Genomic DNA, 17180 nt, shown 5'->3' on the forward strand with positions numbered 1-17180 from the left:
TGTGGGGCAGACAGCTGGGTCATACCTCAGCAAATCTGATGAAGATAAGAGTGAGCATTCTTTAGGCTTTTTTGTCACGATTCCCCTATTTGGACTGGCCTAATTTGGATCTTTTAGTCTATGGCATGGAAAAAGCCCCAGAACCGTGGTCCGTGCAAAAGCGCCAGCTTTTGTTGTAGGAGGAGCCAATAGTTTGCACCCTGCTTAGGGTATAATTACTGGCACACCTGAACTCACTTCAGTGTGCATTAGTGTTCTGCAGTGGGTTGGTAGCATTTTCTGTATTCAGCGTCAGTGTTATTTAAGCAGTTGTGTAGCGCACCAGCGGCAGCTGGGTGCGGCAGCCTCGGCTACTTGCCTCAGCATACGTACAAAGTCGAGGGTGTCTATCTACGGGTGTCCATGGAGGCTGTCTGAGAGCCTGATGTTTGATTTTGTTTTTGCTGCCTGCCCTCATTTCATTACATAGTATTCCTCTTGTCCTCCCTAGTCCCCTCCATGTGTTTCCTTCCCATCCCTGTCCTCTCTCCTCTCCCCAGGTCCCAGTCAGGTAGGAGGTTCGCTTTCCGCCAACGTGGGCAGAATATCTCAAACCTCATCTTCCCTCCCAAATCCGCTGGTATTGATCTCTGTGTGGCTGGTGGCCTCTGGAACTGCCAGTCCGCCGTCCAGAAAGCAGACTTCATATCAGCCTATGCCTCCTACCTCAACCTTGACTTTCTTGCTCTAACCGAAACGTGGCTCTCACCAGAGAACAAAGCCACCCTGGCTGCCCGTTCCTCTGCCTTCTCTTTTTCCCACACACCCAGAACCCAGAGGAGCTGGCACAGGTCTCCTAATCTCATCCTCATTCTCCTCATCCTTCACCTTCTCGTCTTTTGAATTTCATGCGGTTTCTGTTACTTTGCCGTGCAAACGTTTATTTTGTTGTTTATCGCCCCTCGGGTCCTCTGGGGAGCTTCTTGGATGAGATGGACATCCTCCTTAGCTCCTCACCAGTCAATGACACCCCCCTGATCCTCCTGGGTGACTTCAACCTCAACTCAGAGTCCACCCAGTCTACCTTTCTCTCCCTCCTTTCTTCTTTTGACCTTACCCTCACTCTTTTCCCTCCCACCCACAAAGCAGGCGACCTTCTTGACCTCATCTTCACAAGGAGCTGCACAACAACCAAGCTCTCTGTTATATCTGACCACTCCTTCATACTCCCTACTCCCCAGCTAGTCCACTCCGGTCTACCAGCTCTGGTCGCCTTATGGTTCCCTCTCTACGTGCACCTGGCGGTCGAGCTGCACATTCACACCTGTTTTCCGTTCTGGTTCCTCAGTGGTGGAATGACTTGCCTACCACTGTCAGGACAGTAGAATCCCTCCCCCTATTTCGACGCATACTTAAAACACACCTTTTCAAACTCTACCTTAGTCCTCCCTCCTGATTTCCCCCGCCCCCCCCTTGCTGATATCCCTATCCTCCTTGTCTAACCCAAAAATAAAAAATAAAAAAATAATAATAAATTGCACTTATGATGACTATATGTTTAGAACAGCATTCCATGTTTATTTTCCTAGTTATGGATGTGAAGCTTTGACTTGTGGAAGAACCTATGCACTTGTAAATCGCTTTGGATTAAAAGCGTCTGCCAAATGACTAAAATGTAAAAAGTAAATGTCACTACTTTGCGATGACGCGACAGGACAGCCATGCCCAGTAGTTCCCACGCAGTGGAGGCGAGAGGGGTCCCCAGCCTCTCACACCCTGGTCAAAAGGCATCACAGAGGCTTGTCTCCTCAAAGTATGTGTGGCACGGATTGAAAAAGACGTCCGGGAATGGGCTGCAGGGTGCATGGAGTACCAGCGAGCCAAGACACATAGCCTCGTCAAAGCGCCATTGGCGGTTTTTGAGGTCCCGTCGTTTTGACCATGTGAACATAGACATCGTCGGCCCCTTACCTCCTTCCCGTGGTTTCACCCACCTGCTGACAATGGTGGACAGGACCACTAGGTGGCCGAAAGCTGTGCCTCTAGCCTCTATACCAACGGCGGACGTGGCGCGGGCCTTCATTGACACCTGGATTTCCTGTTTTGGACTCACAACTATCTATGTAAATATAATATAAAAATATATTATATCAATGCATGTATTGTGTTGGCTAGACCCCCAACCTCTGTGTTCTCCAACAAACTGAGATTCAGCAATAGTGCTAATACCGGGCATATATTGAGTAATGGTGGCGCAGGTAAGGTTCATGCATGATAAAAATATAATTTCTAAATTCTAGTTTCAAATGGAGGCAGATCACAAAGCTGAATGTATTGGCCCTATTGTGGAGATACTTAGTCAGCCCGGACCAGTGGAGAGCGGAACCCTACCCTACTAACATTCTTTCAGCAACACCAGAAGGACAAGCACGCAGATACCTTTGGCCCGCGCTAAATTTTGTCGTTGGGTTAGCGTGGGGTTTTACAATCTGCAATGCCTATTTTTATTTGGTTATTGTTCTGGTCCCTGACATAACTAAAATGGAGAAATGGAGAAAGTCACTTGTTTTAAGACATTTAAAGATTGAAATGCATCAGTTATAGTTTAATGTTTTGTCATCATTTATCAGCAGGATGAAGACCAAGCCTCAGGTGGAGATGGAGGGAAGGGCATGGTAAAGAGTGAAAAGGTAAGATTTACATTTTATATTGTTAGAGACATGTGGGAATGACATTTTTTAATGCAATGAGCTACAATACAAAATTAGATTCTACTTTTAGAATAAAGAGTAGTCAATCTGCGCAAGTGAGAAATGCCAGTATACACTGGTCTGCAACTACTGTGTAGCAGTAATTAAACACCCTGGCGATTGCCAAACAGTCGGCTTACCAAAATAAATTAAATAAATCTGGGGCAGCCTGTAGCCTAGTGGCTAAGGTGCCTGACTGGGACCTGGTGGTGGTTCAAGCCCCAGTTTAGCCTCAATAAGATCCATAGCTGTTGGGCTCTTGAGTAAGGCCTTTAACCCCACATTGCTCCAGAGGGGATTGTCCCCTGTTTAGTCTAATAAATTGTAAGTCACTTTGGATAAAAGTGTCTGCTAAAATAACACATTATTATTATTATTATAATTATTATAATAATAATAATAATAATAATTATTATTATTATTATTAACTGTCAGTTTTTTTGGGAACATTAAGAAGAGAGCGAGAGCATCTGCAACCCTGCTTCACCTGCCTCTCTCTGTTGGGGAAATAGATATTGGAATAAATGAACAAGCTGATATTTGATAAGTAGATGTGTACAACGGATCTTACTTAGTAATTAAAAAAATTTTGAAAACCGCAGGTGCCAAAATGATTGGCACCCCTAATAATGAAATCATTAGAATGACTGTAAATACTGTCAATTCAGAAGACACAGGTGGTACACCAAGTATGGTGTAGGGCACAAAACATACATAAACTGTTAAACATACCAGTTAGCACTGTAAGAGCAATGATGAAAAGGCGTAAAATATATGGAAGTGCGAATTATCCCCACATGGTAAGGAAGATGGTGAGGGAGGCCATAAGTAACCCAACGTTCACAGTTTAAAAATTGCAGAGATTGGTTGTGTCTTGGGGTTAAAATTAAAACATAAAATGGCATCTCCTTACCAGCAAACTCTTTGAAAGGATGGCACAAAGACAGCCCTTACTGAGCACTATAAATAAAACCAAGCATCTTGAGTTTGCCAAACCTCATTGGAATTATAACTGGAAGAGAGTGGTATGGTCCGTTAAGACCAAAATGTAACGTTTTGCCCATACATGTTTGCCCATTATGGTTTGGGGCAAAATGGAATGCATACAAGGAGAAGCACCTCATACCTACTGCCAAATATGAAGGTGGTGTCATTGATCTTTGGGCTGTTTTGCTGCCAGTGATCCAGGGTACTATTTAAGATCAATGGCACAATTAATTCAACAAAGTACCTGGAAATCTTGGCAGGCTGTGCTAGGAAACGGAGACGTGGTCATGCAGTTGCAATCAGAAATATTCAACCCCCCAAAGATTGTAAGGATTTATGACTTGATGTTTTTCTGATTTTGCTTTGAATGACCTCTTTATCAGTTGAGAGATACATAGAATGAACAAGGAAAATGTATGATGTAGTATTCCTGAATGACGGGATATTTCGTGAATAGAGCCATTTCACAATTATTCAACCCCTATATAATATTGCTGTTTTAAAAACCTCCTGCTAGTCTGTACGGCCCGAAGTTGAGTTAAAACATAATTAAGCCTTTGGGAACAATCATTAAATTCTTCACCAAAAAGGACATGAAAGGTCGACTAGAAAATGGCAGAAGGAATTTGGATAGGCCTGTAGAGTTCTGAGAGACAGTTCTACGGTGTGATGAAGCTAAACTGGAACTGTTTGGACGCATGGATCAGTGGGAAAATCATGTGGGAAAAATGAACCTTGGTGATCATTGGACTCTCCAGCAAGACAATGGTCCCAAGCACACCACCAAGTCAACCAAAGCTTGGTAAAGGAATCTGTCCTGGAATATCCTGGAGTGGCCTTCTCAGTCCCCGGATTTAAATCCCATGAACAATCTTTGGTTGGAATTAAAGACAGCTGTTGCTGCACGGAAGTCATTAAATATAAATTAAATAAATTTGCATGTGAAGAATGGCCAAAGATTCAAAAAGAGAGAGGTATCAGAAGCTTCTCGGCACTAAGTGAAAAAGGTGATTAGAGCTTATAAAGGCTAAAGGATGCTCCACAAAGTACTGAGGTTGGGGGTTGAATAATAGTGCACATGGACATTTGTGAAGAGAATTAATTATTTTCATTTGAACTCAAAATGAAGTCAACTTATGTTCTCAAAATAACTGAAATATGTCTCAATAAATATTCTTTCTTTTTGGTGTATGTTTACATTAAATTCTATTCACATCACCACAATGTCTTTTGAGGTGAGGGGGTTGAATATTTGTGATTGCAACTGTAGGTAGATTGTCCAGCAGGACAATGACTTCAAGCCAAATCAAAATACACACATAAATGGTTAAGTAAAAACAACAACCATCTTCTGCAGTGCCTACCTCAGTCTCCAGACGTAAATCCCATGAAAACCCTGTGCTCTGAACTGAAGAGGGGGGTATCCCAAGGATATCAATGATTCTCAAAAGCTCTGCATGAAGAAATGGTCAGAAATCCCTGCAAATGGAATTTGAACTCAATCAACTGGGAAACTTGCAGGCACCTGACTGACCAGCAGAGGCCACCCAGCAGTCCCTAGAATTAAAATATAAAATATCCTATAATGTTTCTTTTTAGGGATTTATTTGGAGTAATCACAGAGTAGTTGCACATATGAATAAAGTGATTGTCTGGATATATGCCTCAACTGAACACTCTATTCCTAACCCCCCCCCCTCCTCCTCCCCCCATCAGGATAGAGAAGAGCATAAGTGCCCTCACTCCTTCTCCTTCTGTGAAGATGGTAAACGGGGATCCTTTCTTATACATTGCACAAGGGCTGGAACCGTGTTGGAGGCTCTCAACACAAGTGAAAAATTCTCCTCTCTTGTCAGAAATAAGAGAAAAGTAATTGTGAGAGGCATACCTTGCCATGCAGACATAGCCACCCACTTTCCCTGCTGGTTAATTAAAAAAGATGAAAACCTCAAAATAAAATTAAAATCAGGTTCTGACCCTGAGCCTGCCATAGAATTTAGCGAAGAGCAAGAATTGGTCACTTTCTATGTTAGTAGAACAGGGGGAAAAAATAGCAAAAGTAAATCCTTCTTGACAGACACGAAAAGCGCAGGTACGAGGTTTCTTTGCGTATATGCGTGTGTAGGGGAGACTGTAAAGGAAGCCCTGAGGAGAGATGGGCGCTTTGCCGAAATCGTGTTTACACATGGCGAAGCGCTGGCCTACATAGGACAAGATTTAAGCGTGGAGATGAATGGCCAGGTTAGCAAACAACTAGACGGAATAGAATTTGAACTGAACATGAAGCGAGTTGCTAGATGTGAAAATAAGGCTGAACATAAGAAAGCCAAAGCCTCTAATGCAAAAAGAAAGTCTGGGTCTGGAAATACTGATCCAGCAGTAGGACCCGCACCAGCACAAGGAGAATCTACACCCGGATCAGTCAGATCAGCACGTGCACAGCCCTTCTCTACATCCAGAGAAATACCCAACTCTGAGGAGATTCTGGGGATTCTGCGCTCCCAGTTTGATGGTCTAGTGAAGCAAATGGAGAAGCGAGTAGAGCAGCAAGGGAAGGGTGGAGAGGATAGAGGAGGGCTGGAGCTGCTGAGGGAGGAGTTTGGAAAGAAGACAAACTTCTTCTGGGAAGTGCGGAGAGTGAAGCACCTGATGAAGATGAGTGAATCTGTCTGTCATATCATCAGTGATGGTACATTTTTGGGCACAGGCTTTCTGCTCTTTGACCACTTCGTTATGACGAATGCACATGTGATTGGGCTTCATGATGGCACTTTCACTAATGCTGCCAACATCCATGTCAATTTTCATCATGAAGAAATAGATATAAGCACAGAACACCATCTGGCTGTTAAAGGAGTTGTTTGTGAGGCTCATAGCCAGGATCCCTTGCTGGACTATGCTTTATTGGAGCTTGATGTGAACACGACCACCAATCTCCCCCCACCAATTCTGTCCGACTATTGTCCGCCCGTACCAAGGGGTGGGGTGTGCATCATTGGACACCCAGAGGGAGGGGTGAAAAAAGTGGACCTCTGCTTCCTGATTGAATTTGCAGAAAGAGAATCAGTTATTAACGCAAATATACACCTATTTCACTTACTGAAGCACGACCCTAGTGTGTTAAAGGACAGCCAGGTGATGACCTATAATACCTGCTTCTTCTACGGATCGTCAGGCTCTCCAGTCTTTACTGAGAATGGTCAGGTGGTTGGTATGCACACCGGTGGGTACGCTTACAAACTATGTGGTACCCAGAGTGTGATTGAGTATGGCATTCCTCTGCAGTCCATACTGGAAGACTGCATCACAAAGACAAGTGAACGGCCTGGTATTTGTGCGTCAATTAAGAGAGCACTGCAACAAGAGAAGATGGATGAGACATAATGCCTGCTGTATCAGCTCCTTCATGGCATCCAGCCGATGTAACAGCATTAGAAAAGATGAATCAGTACTGAAGTCGGAAATATGTTTGTCCTTTTCTGTTTCTTGTTTTTTTTGTTTTTTTTTAAATATGCGGGCGCATTTTTGTTACTCTTAAGTTCTTATAGATGGGGCCAGGGATTAGGATCACAAATTGGCCCTGGATGTTTGTCCAAACTGGCTGGACACAACAAATTTCCAGGCTCTTTTTAATGCACTATTGTATGTTGCTACGTCATGACGTCATGAAGTGAGCAGAGAGAGTTGAACAGATAATATGGGCCTACATAACATAAAAGGCTCCCTGACTCGTCCTGACCCAATGCGGGTGACTCATCTCTCTTTTTTGGATATGTATTATGAGAGGATATTGGCCTAATTCTGCCCTGCATGCATTGTTTTTACTTTTCCTCTGTACCTGGCTGATTTTACATGAGTTCAGCATGCACTCTCAATTGAATGTTTGTGCCATTTAACAAAATCTAATTGTGTAAGTGGACCCCACGCACTTCCAGACGAGCAGGTCGGACGCCTTCTGCTGTACTACCAGCGCAAGTAATCCGGCGGCCGCTGTTGTGAGTAACCAGGTTATCCACGCCGGCATATTGTGAAGTTTTATCCCCGTGGCGAGAGACGTATTACCGTATTACAGAATAATAAAATGTCAATCCTGACCTCTTTACACTGCGAAAGTTGTAAAAGTCTAAATGAGAGGATTGCAGTTCTGGAAGGACGGATCTCCGTCTTGCACTCCATTAAAGACGACGAGCTGTTCCTCGATTCATTTATGGAACCCCGTGGAACTGATGCTGCTGATTCGCTGCTTCGCCCCGAGGCCGAGCTCCCCGTGGCGGGGGCGGCTTCGAAGGATTGGTCACAGCTAGGGGCTAAGCCAAAGAACTGCAGCACTCCAGCTTCCACAGCTAATGCTGCTTGGGTTGCTGTCCCGACAGGCAGCCGACAAGGAAGGCGCACCTCCTTACCCCCAGTCCCAGAAGAGTTGCGGCTGACGAACGCCTTCCGGGTGTTGGACGGACTCACTCAGCCCTGGGAAGACCCCCAAGAAAACAATACTTCGGACCTACATGTTGCTCGCGGTTTGAGCGAGCCTGGCTCCGCTCGAGTAACACTCCCCTCCACTCGGAAACCGGACCGGCGGTCTTCACACCGGGCAGCGGCCTCTGCTTCCCGACGAAGGATCCTCAGGGAGGCGGTGATCAGCCGCTCTGGTGGTTCTCCTGACCCTGGTCCAATGCGGAGTCCTCCCAGGTCTGATGTTGCGGCCCTGCCGCAGCCTCTGCCTGCCCGGACACGCTCCCCGGGGTCGCCGACACGATCGCGTGGATCCCTCGCCCCTTCGTCTCGTCAGTGCCCCTCTCCCGGAGAGATGATCTCTACTTCCCATTGCAGGCCTGTGAGGGAGCCTGTCCCTTCTCAACCTCGTCCCCTTTTCTCTCCAACAACCCTTATAGTGGGTGATTCGATTACCCGGAAACTTCGGTTTGCGAATGCAGCTACACACTGCTTTCCTGGAGCAACGGTCCCCATCATCCTGGGTAAGCTACCGGGCCTGATGCTATCGCTCCTGTCATCTATTAGCCGGATTATTGTACACGTTGGGACAAATGACACCGCTCGCCAACAGTCAGAGCTAATGAAAAAAGATTTCAAGGACCTTTTTAAGTTTTTAGATGACTGTGGAAAGTCCGTCTTTATATCTGGTCCTTTGCCTATGCTGGGGGGGAGAGCAGAACGTTTCAGCCGAATCCTCGGTCTTAATACCTGGCTCCAGTCCGCTTGCAGAACAAATAACATAGGTTTTATCGACAATTTTAACCTATTTTGGAACCGGTTCTCCTTTTTTACGGCGGACGGAATCCATCCAAACAAGCTGGGCTCACGTGTGCTTGCTGCAAACATTCTACATGCTGTGCACTGTGCCAATGATTATGCCCCACGTGACTGACAATCAAATCGGGTCAATCCTTTCACTTCCAGGGTCAAAACACAGCCTATTGATGTGATCCCCCCCTTCTGTTCTAATGTGTTTACTGCAGGTACCCCTATTCCTGTTCATGTGACCAATAGGCCTAGATTGTCTGACCCCAGTTGCACATATCTTAAATTCTTCCTCCCCCAGTGTCGATTCGGCTGTTACTCAACAGGTAAACCTTCGCATGGCTCTAATAAATGCAAGGTCAATAGTAAATAAAACATTTTTATTAAATGACTTTTTTATCTCCCGGGGATTGGATTTTATGTTTATTACGGAAACCTGGCTCCATGCTGACGAATATGCACCTTTCTCTGAACTCCTTCCCCCTGACTGTTCATTCCTCAGCTCCCCTCGCACTACTGGTAACGGTGGAGGCATAGCCTCAGTGTTTAGATCTAATCTCATGTGCCGACTGTGTCATTCCACACCTAGTTACTCTAGTTTTGAGTTGCAGCTCTTTGAAATGAACCTGTCCTCCCCGGTGCTCTGCGCTGTTGTTTATCGTCCGGCAAAATGTAACACGGACTTCATTAATGATTTTGCTGACTTTTTGTCGGGGATTATGGTTAAATATGACCATATTTAAATTTTAGGTGATTTTAATGTACATGTGTGCTGTGAATCAAGACCTTTAACCAGGGAATTTCTGCACTTTTAATCTCATCCAATCTGTATCTGGCCCGACACATGAAAAGGGACACACATTGGATCTTGTCTTATCGTTTGGTCTATCTGTTTCTGTAAATGAAATCTGTACAACAGCATGTATCTCAGACCATTTACCTATCCTGTTTACATCTTCTATCCCTTGATCGGGAATCAAATCACGCGCCTCCGCACGCCGTTTGCGCTCGATCAACCAGTCGACCGCATCACAGTTCTCTGATATTTTTAGCGTCTCCTCGATTTGTGCGCTGGATGCGAACTGTGCTCTCAGTGCTGAGGAGCTTATCTCCATGTTTGATTTTACATGTTCTGAAATACTGGATTCTGTTGCTCCTTTTAGGCTTAGGCGCACCAAAGCACTTTCAGAGCCGTGGCTTAATGATTCCACTCATTCTCTCAGGCGCGCTTGCAGGCGCGCTGAGAGAAAGTGGAAAAAGGATAAACTCCATGTCTCTCTAGAAATCCTGCGTAGTTGCCTATCAGACTACCAGAGAGCTGTTAAAACTGCCAAAACAGAGTATATATCTACCTTAGTCTCCAAAAACACCCACAAGCCTCGGGTTCTTTTTAATGTTTTTAATTCCCTTATTAACCCCCGTGATGTATCCCCCATCATATCTTCACCCACGCTCTGTGAAAATTTTCTTAAACTTTTCATTGAGAAGGTCTCTACTCTTAGGCTAGCCCACACGAGTGTTAGCACATTGAGTGTTACCATTGACCCTGCTCCATCTCTGTGCTCTGCCATTTTTGACCAGTTTGAGCCTATATCCCTCCCTTCGCTCTCAGATATAATTAAGCATCTGCGGCCTACATATTGCCCCTCAGACAGCATCCCCTCTCGTCTTCTCAAAGAAGTTTTTGATTCAGTTGGTGCTAGCGTATTATTGCTAATCAATACCTGTCTCAGTTCAGTGTCCCAGCTGCATTCAAACATGCTGTAGTGCAACCACTGCTCAAAAAGAAAAATCTTGACCGGTGTTCTCTCTAACTTTAGGCCTATCTCCAAGTTACCTTTTTTGTCTAAAGTATTGGAAAAAGCAGTTTTTATTCAGTTACAATCATTTTTAGATAAAAATGACATCTGTGAAAAGTTTCAGTCTGGTTTTAAACCTCGGCACAGTACTGAAACTGCCCTTTTACGAGTTTTTAATGATCTGATAATAACTACAGACTCTGGTGAGCCTGCTATCCTGGTGCTCTTAGACTTGACAGCAGCATTTGACACCGTGAATCATGAGATTCTTTTATCTCGCCTTGAACACTGTGTGGGTATTAAGGGGGCTGCCTTGGAGTGGTTTCGGTCGTACCTATTGGACAGGAGTTTCTCTGTCCATGTAGGAGATTACTCCTCAGATACAGCCCCACTCACTTGTGGAGTCCCCCAGGGCTCTATTCTGGGTCCTATTTTATTTTCTTTATATATGCTGCCCCTGGGGTCAATTTTCAGGAAGCATAACCTTTCTTTCCATTGTTATGCTGATGATGTACAGATTTACTTACCTGTAAAATCTCAATGCAAGAAGTCACTGCAGCTTTTACTTACATGTCTTAAAGACTTAAAAAACTGGATGGATGCTAACTTCCTGCATTTAAATGAAAATAAGACAGAGGTCATTATGTTTGGACATCCAGCTCAATTGGAGGACATTGCTGGTGCTTTGGGCCCCCTGGCCCCCAAAAATGTTCCTGCTGCGAAAAGCCTTGGTTTCACCTTTGACAGTGCCTTTAAATTTGAGAAGCAAATTAGTGCTGTTGTCAAAGCTGCCTTTTTTCAGTTAAGACAAATAGCCAAGGTCAAGGCCTATCTTTCTCAAAAAGATTTGGAAAGAGTGGTCCATGCTTTTATAACATCTCGGCTGGACTACTGCAATTCTCTATATATAGGCTTAGACCAGTCCTCTCTCTGCCGTCTGCAGCTAGTGCAGAACACTGCTGCCCGCCTTCTGACTGGCAAAAAAAAACGGGAGCATATTACACCAGCACTGTCATCCCTACATTGGCTTCCTGTCCGTTACAGGATAAATTTTAAAATTTTATTATTTGTTTTTAAGGCAATGAATGGTCTAGCACCTACATACTTGTCTGAACTCCTCAATATGTATACCCCAGCTAGATCACTTAGATCATGCAATCAGCAACTTTTGGATGTCCCTATGTTGAGGAGAGCTAGGAGGGGTGACCGGGCCTTTGAGGTAGCTGGCCCCAAGTTGTGGAACAGCCTACCGCCACATATTAAATCTGCCCAAAACATAGATATTTTTAAATCCCTGTTAAAAACCCACCTTTTTAGTGAGGCCTTTATGTCAGACATAAATGGGGAATCCAGATGATGTACTTGTATTTCATTTTATTTCATTTTATTTCATTTTATTTCTTTTTATCTCATTTCATTTTATTTCATTTTATCTTTAATTTTATTGCCTGGTTTTGTTTTGTACAGCACTTTGGTCAACCATGGTTGTTTTAAATGTGCTTTATAAATAAAGTTTATTATTATTATTATTATTATTATGTCTCACTGGCACAAAGTGCAATTAGTTTGATCACTGATTCTAATACTTAGCCAGATCCTATTTGGAATTTTGGTTTTGATTTTTGATGGCAAAGAACGCTTTCTCTTTCAGTTCATTCATGGCCAAGCTGAAATTTCCTGTGGAACTGATTTTTTACTTTTTAAGCCTGCATAATATAATTCGTTTTTTATTCTATGGTATTTTTCCTAGGGTTAAGTTTTGAGATCTTTTCTTGAACATTAATATTCTAGTTTTTTTTGGTTAGCTGTAAGGGCCCAAGTCTGGGCCGACAGACATACAGATGCACTTACTTATGTAGTCACTAGGTGGCAGTGATGTAATATGCAGACATACAGTAGCCCACTTCACATACAACCCTCAAAAGGAAAGTCAAAGAGGAGGTTAAGTGCATTAAGAATAACCAAGGAGCACTGCTTCATAAGAATAAGGATATTGCTGATGCCTTAAATGGGGGAGGTTTACCGGGGAGGAGGTTACCAATAGGTTAGAAGGCATATTCGATACTTAGAATGTCTTAGCCGACATTGAGGTAGGGGATAAAGAAGTAACTAAACTAAAGACAAAAGGCAGTAGACCCCGATGGCATATTCCCAAGGGTACTCAAAGAGTTAAGTGAGAGATTTTTTTTAACTCAAGTATTTCTTGACAGTCTTCAGAAACTGGAGAAATACCGGATGACTGGGAACAAAGTAATATAATACCAATACAGTGCCCTCCAAAGGTATTGGGACAGCAAGGCCAATTCCTTTGTTTTTGCAATACACCTGAATACATTTGGGGTTCAGATAAAAAGATGAACACGAGACAAGAGAATTGTTTCTTGAGAATTTAAGCTTTATCTTGCCATGTTAATGTCATTCTCTGATTTTAAATGTTTAATTCTTAATGCTATAACTTATTATAACTGCTATAACTTAATCTGCTTTTAATTAAGTTGTATATTCCCTTTGTTATTCACCTGTTTACTTAATTTCTTGTATAACTGTATGTGTCAGAGATGTCAATCTCAATGGGTTTTTCATGGTAAATTAAATTTATATAACGAAACATAAGATGCTGTTTATTCTCAAAACGTGTTGTGTGAGAAAAAAACCCCAATAATAACACCTACAAAACAGACACAATTCTATATCATTACCTGCTTTGGTTCTCAGGTATTACACCAGAAAAACTGCTACTGAATTAATTATTTTTTTACTTTTGAAGGATGTTCAGTCATCCTGGTACGAAGCACTTGAAATGTTTTATAGTGGAGGAGATGTCTATTCATATTAAATGTTATACAGTGGAGAGATAGGTATGCATGGTAAAAAGTTTTACAGTAAAATAAATATCTACACATTGATAGTGTTAGTGAAACTATGCATGGAAATCTATGCATGGAAAATCTAACTGGCTATTCATTTCACTGTCAGATTTCACTGATCAGTCAGGGGTATGGAGAACTTTGTCTTGCTAGTAATTTGGATTCTTGGAGTATTTGTGACTTACAATGAGTTCCATAAATCTTGGGACAGAGACATATTTTCTCTTGATTTGGCTCTGTATTGAGTTAATTTAGTGCCAATATTATTTACACATGTTTTCCGTGTCTATATGCGTTTATGCATCACAAAACTACAAATCCCATTTTACAAATACAATTCATTTTGGCACCACTTTTCCATATAGGACAGGAAAAAGCTCACAATTGTTTGCACCAATCAAATCAAAATGAAGGTATCCACAGCCAATCAGGGGAAGGGTAGCTCATAACCAATTGTGGCGATAGGGGTTTGCTGTGTGTGTCTGTGTGAGAGACAATGACTCATTGTCATCATCCCCTTTTAGACAACCATCAGGATGATCATCTCATCTCCAAGTAGCTGGACCACAGGACAATAATGTCCAGCCTGTATTCCGCACACCTACTGTACATTTTAATCTTCCAAAAGTCTGCTCAATAATAACCCAAACCTGAGACAACTGTGTATTCTTTAAATGGTCTTCCTCTGTTTGCAACCCATTATCACACTTAAGTGTAATTATAAATGGATCAATGTTATATTCCCAATCCAATAAAATCCATCCATGAATTGACCATTTTCAAGGCATTGTAATTTGACACTAAAGTAAAACAAATGGTAGTCCATTCCCCTCACATGTGGTCTCTGTGGTACAACGGGTGACTGGTGAGGACCCAAAAGCCAGTTCAGTAGACCACAATTCAGTAAAGCACTCCTCACTGTAGAGTTTATTAATAGTACGCAAAAGTAGAGCTGGAGGTCAGAACCCCCGTGCAGGCAGGCGAGGCTGGCAGGGAACCAGCGGGACAGGCAAGCAGGCAGGCAGGCAGGCAGGCAGGCAGGCAAGGCAGGAGACAAGGCTGGGTACAGAGACCAACTGTACAGCTCATCAGAACAGTCACCTAAGGCACTTGATTTAGAAGAAGAAACTTCCCTGGTCTGGCAGGGAAGGGAGTGTGAGCTGGGACTAAATAGTGAAAAGGACAGGTGTAGGGAATCTGACTAATTACCTAACTACGTGGAAGTGAATGCTCTACATGTGCCAGTGCTAACTGAATGATTGATGGGGAGTGAGGAATGTGCTGAGAACTGTGGGGCAACTGAAATCAGTGCTAATGGAGTAATGAGGTGATGACTAAGCAGGTGAAAGAGATCAGGAAGTGAGGTGGGGTAACTAGGCGAGTGGAGTGACTGTGTGATGGAAAACCAGGACCGGAAGAAACACACGATCCGCACCCAACCTGCAACGTGGAGAAATAAAAACAAGTAAATTAAATACAATACACAGGGAACTGGGGAAACACATAAACAAAAGGACAGGGATCCGGGAACCAGCAGGCATGACACTGCATTTTAATATGTCCCCCATCTATAGCTCCTATTGCACAATCTATGGCAGTCATTCTCTGAAACTTTTCCAAGTTTCTTTGTCACCAATATTTGGCTATTCTAATATAATCTATATCTAATGAAGATCTTGAAAAACTCACAAATATACAAAAATTGTAGTAAAACGTTCTGTGTAGCACATTGAGACAGATCAGTTTTGTCAGCTAATTCTCTTAATGAATTTTGATTTTCAAAATATCACACTAAGTGTATCACAAAACTTTGTTAGACAGATATTAGAAATGCATTACTTCCAGTTAGTAGGCCAGGAATCTGCTACATTTTGATTGAAGATTTGGAAGAGGTGTTACCTGGGTAACATCATTATCACAGAGGTGGGTCCCAATGTGTGTGTGTGTGTGTGTGTGTGTTGGTTGGCACACTCATAATGTGGAAACACATATTCATACTGTCTGCCCCCGGGAGGGCAATTTCTACCTATTTTGTACTAGTCCTATAAAAGAGTCAACATCTCAAAAACTATTTATTGCACACACACGGTTGAAAACTTAAATTACCATTCCAAGACAAAATCGATGTCACAGGCAAAGGGTTGATAACACATGGGCAGTCCTAACAAAAACATAATCCAGAAACAAAACCGAAAAGCCAAACAGGGTCGAACAACTATGGGTCAAATCAGAACAGAAGGATAAATCCAGAGACAGAAGTTTAAGACAAAATAGGTCGTAACAGCGATCAATCCGAAATAAATGCTGGAGAGTATATTCGGGACACATAACAACCTGGCAACAAACTACACAAGGGGTTTTATACACAGGTAACAAGAGGGAAATGACAACCAGGTGTGGGAAACAATCGGGAGACAGGTGGCTAGCATATTAGTTTATCATAACTGAGACATAGTTGTTAAGTAAGCATTAATTTTTGAACAACAAAAGTTACCAGTAAAATTTAAGTAGCATAAGGTCTTTGCCAAGTCTTAACAGAACTGTGTTGTTTATTTCTCAAAACAAATGTTATCTTTTCCAAGGGGATGCAACCATTTTGTTATAGAGAACGGAGTGTACAAAAAACAAACAAAAGCTGTTGCCTTGTACCTTACCTTCTTCTACACCACATCGGTATGTCGCGGGACAGGCAATCAAAACCAAGCGCGGACTCAGAAATAACAGGTAGATCTATTAGCAAGGTGTACAGTCCAAGCTCAAGACCCAGCAAACAGAATAACACTGGGTAAAGCAGTTTGTGGTGATGAGACAGGCGATGTAGAGCAAGCAGAACGAGGTCCAGGGCGTGCGATGATCGAAACCGGAATACAATGGAGTAGGAACAGGCAAGAAGCTGAGGCGGAGGGCTGGATACAGGACGGGATAAAGAATCGGGGACACAGGAGCGGGTAACAGAACACAGGACAGGTAAACCAAGCACAGGAAACAGGTAAGCAGGAAAGTGAAACCACTAGAGCATATGCCAAGCATGAAGCAGGGCAGATAACAATCTGGCAAGGAACAGAAGGAAACAGACAGACTATATACACAGGTAAGGAGACACATAGGATTCAGGTGAGTGTGAAACATGTAACAGGTGTGGGGGGTGTGACTGGAAAACAGGCTCTGGGCAAATGGAGAAACATGGAACGGGACATGGATATAAGAAATACACAGAAATGGAGAAACAGGGAAACAAATTACGAAACGGGATATGACACGGTAGCACATTTCTGATCATTCTAGTTTTTATTTATGTACTCCGCAGTGTCAGGCTGGGGAGGGCCTTGCTATCATGTTGTAAAAAAGTCTAAATAAGGGTTAGCCACTGCAAGGAAATGTAATCAGTAAAAACAAAATAAGGAAAAGGCAAGACAAATACTTAAGGGGTAAAGGCAGGCAAAATAAAAGTTGCAGCAGCACAAACCACCCCCTCCTCTATCTATCCAGTGAGTCAAAAAGCCATTTTTCCTCAGGCCTGAAAAGCAGGCTTATTTTAT

General features: G+C 43.0%; 1 long non-coding RNA gene across 1 annotated transcript; it reads right to left on the bottom strand.

Annotated features, from left to right (window-relative positions):
* Positions 1–13891: 13891 nt before the first annotated feature.
* On the bottom strand, positions 13892–16651 carry LOC133138142 (uncharacterized). The gene is made up of 2 exons (XR_009709678.1): positions 16296–16651; positions 13892–15081 (listed from the first exon to the last, which is right to left on the bottom strand). It is a non-coding gene; the product is annotated as an uncharacterized LOC133138142 (long non-coding RNA).
* Positions 16652–17180: the final 529 nt, after the last annotated feature.

The sequence above is a fragment of the Conger conger genome, chromosome 10 (assembly GCF_963514075.1).
Source record: "Conger conger chromosome 10, fConCon1.1, whole genome shotgun sequence".
NCBI classification, from domain to species: domain Eukaryota; kingdom Metazoa; phylum Chordata; class Actinopteri; order Anguilliformes; family Congridae; genus Conger; species Conger conger.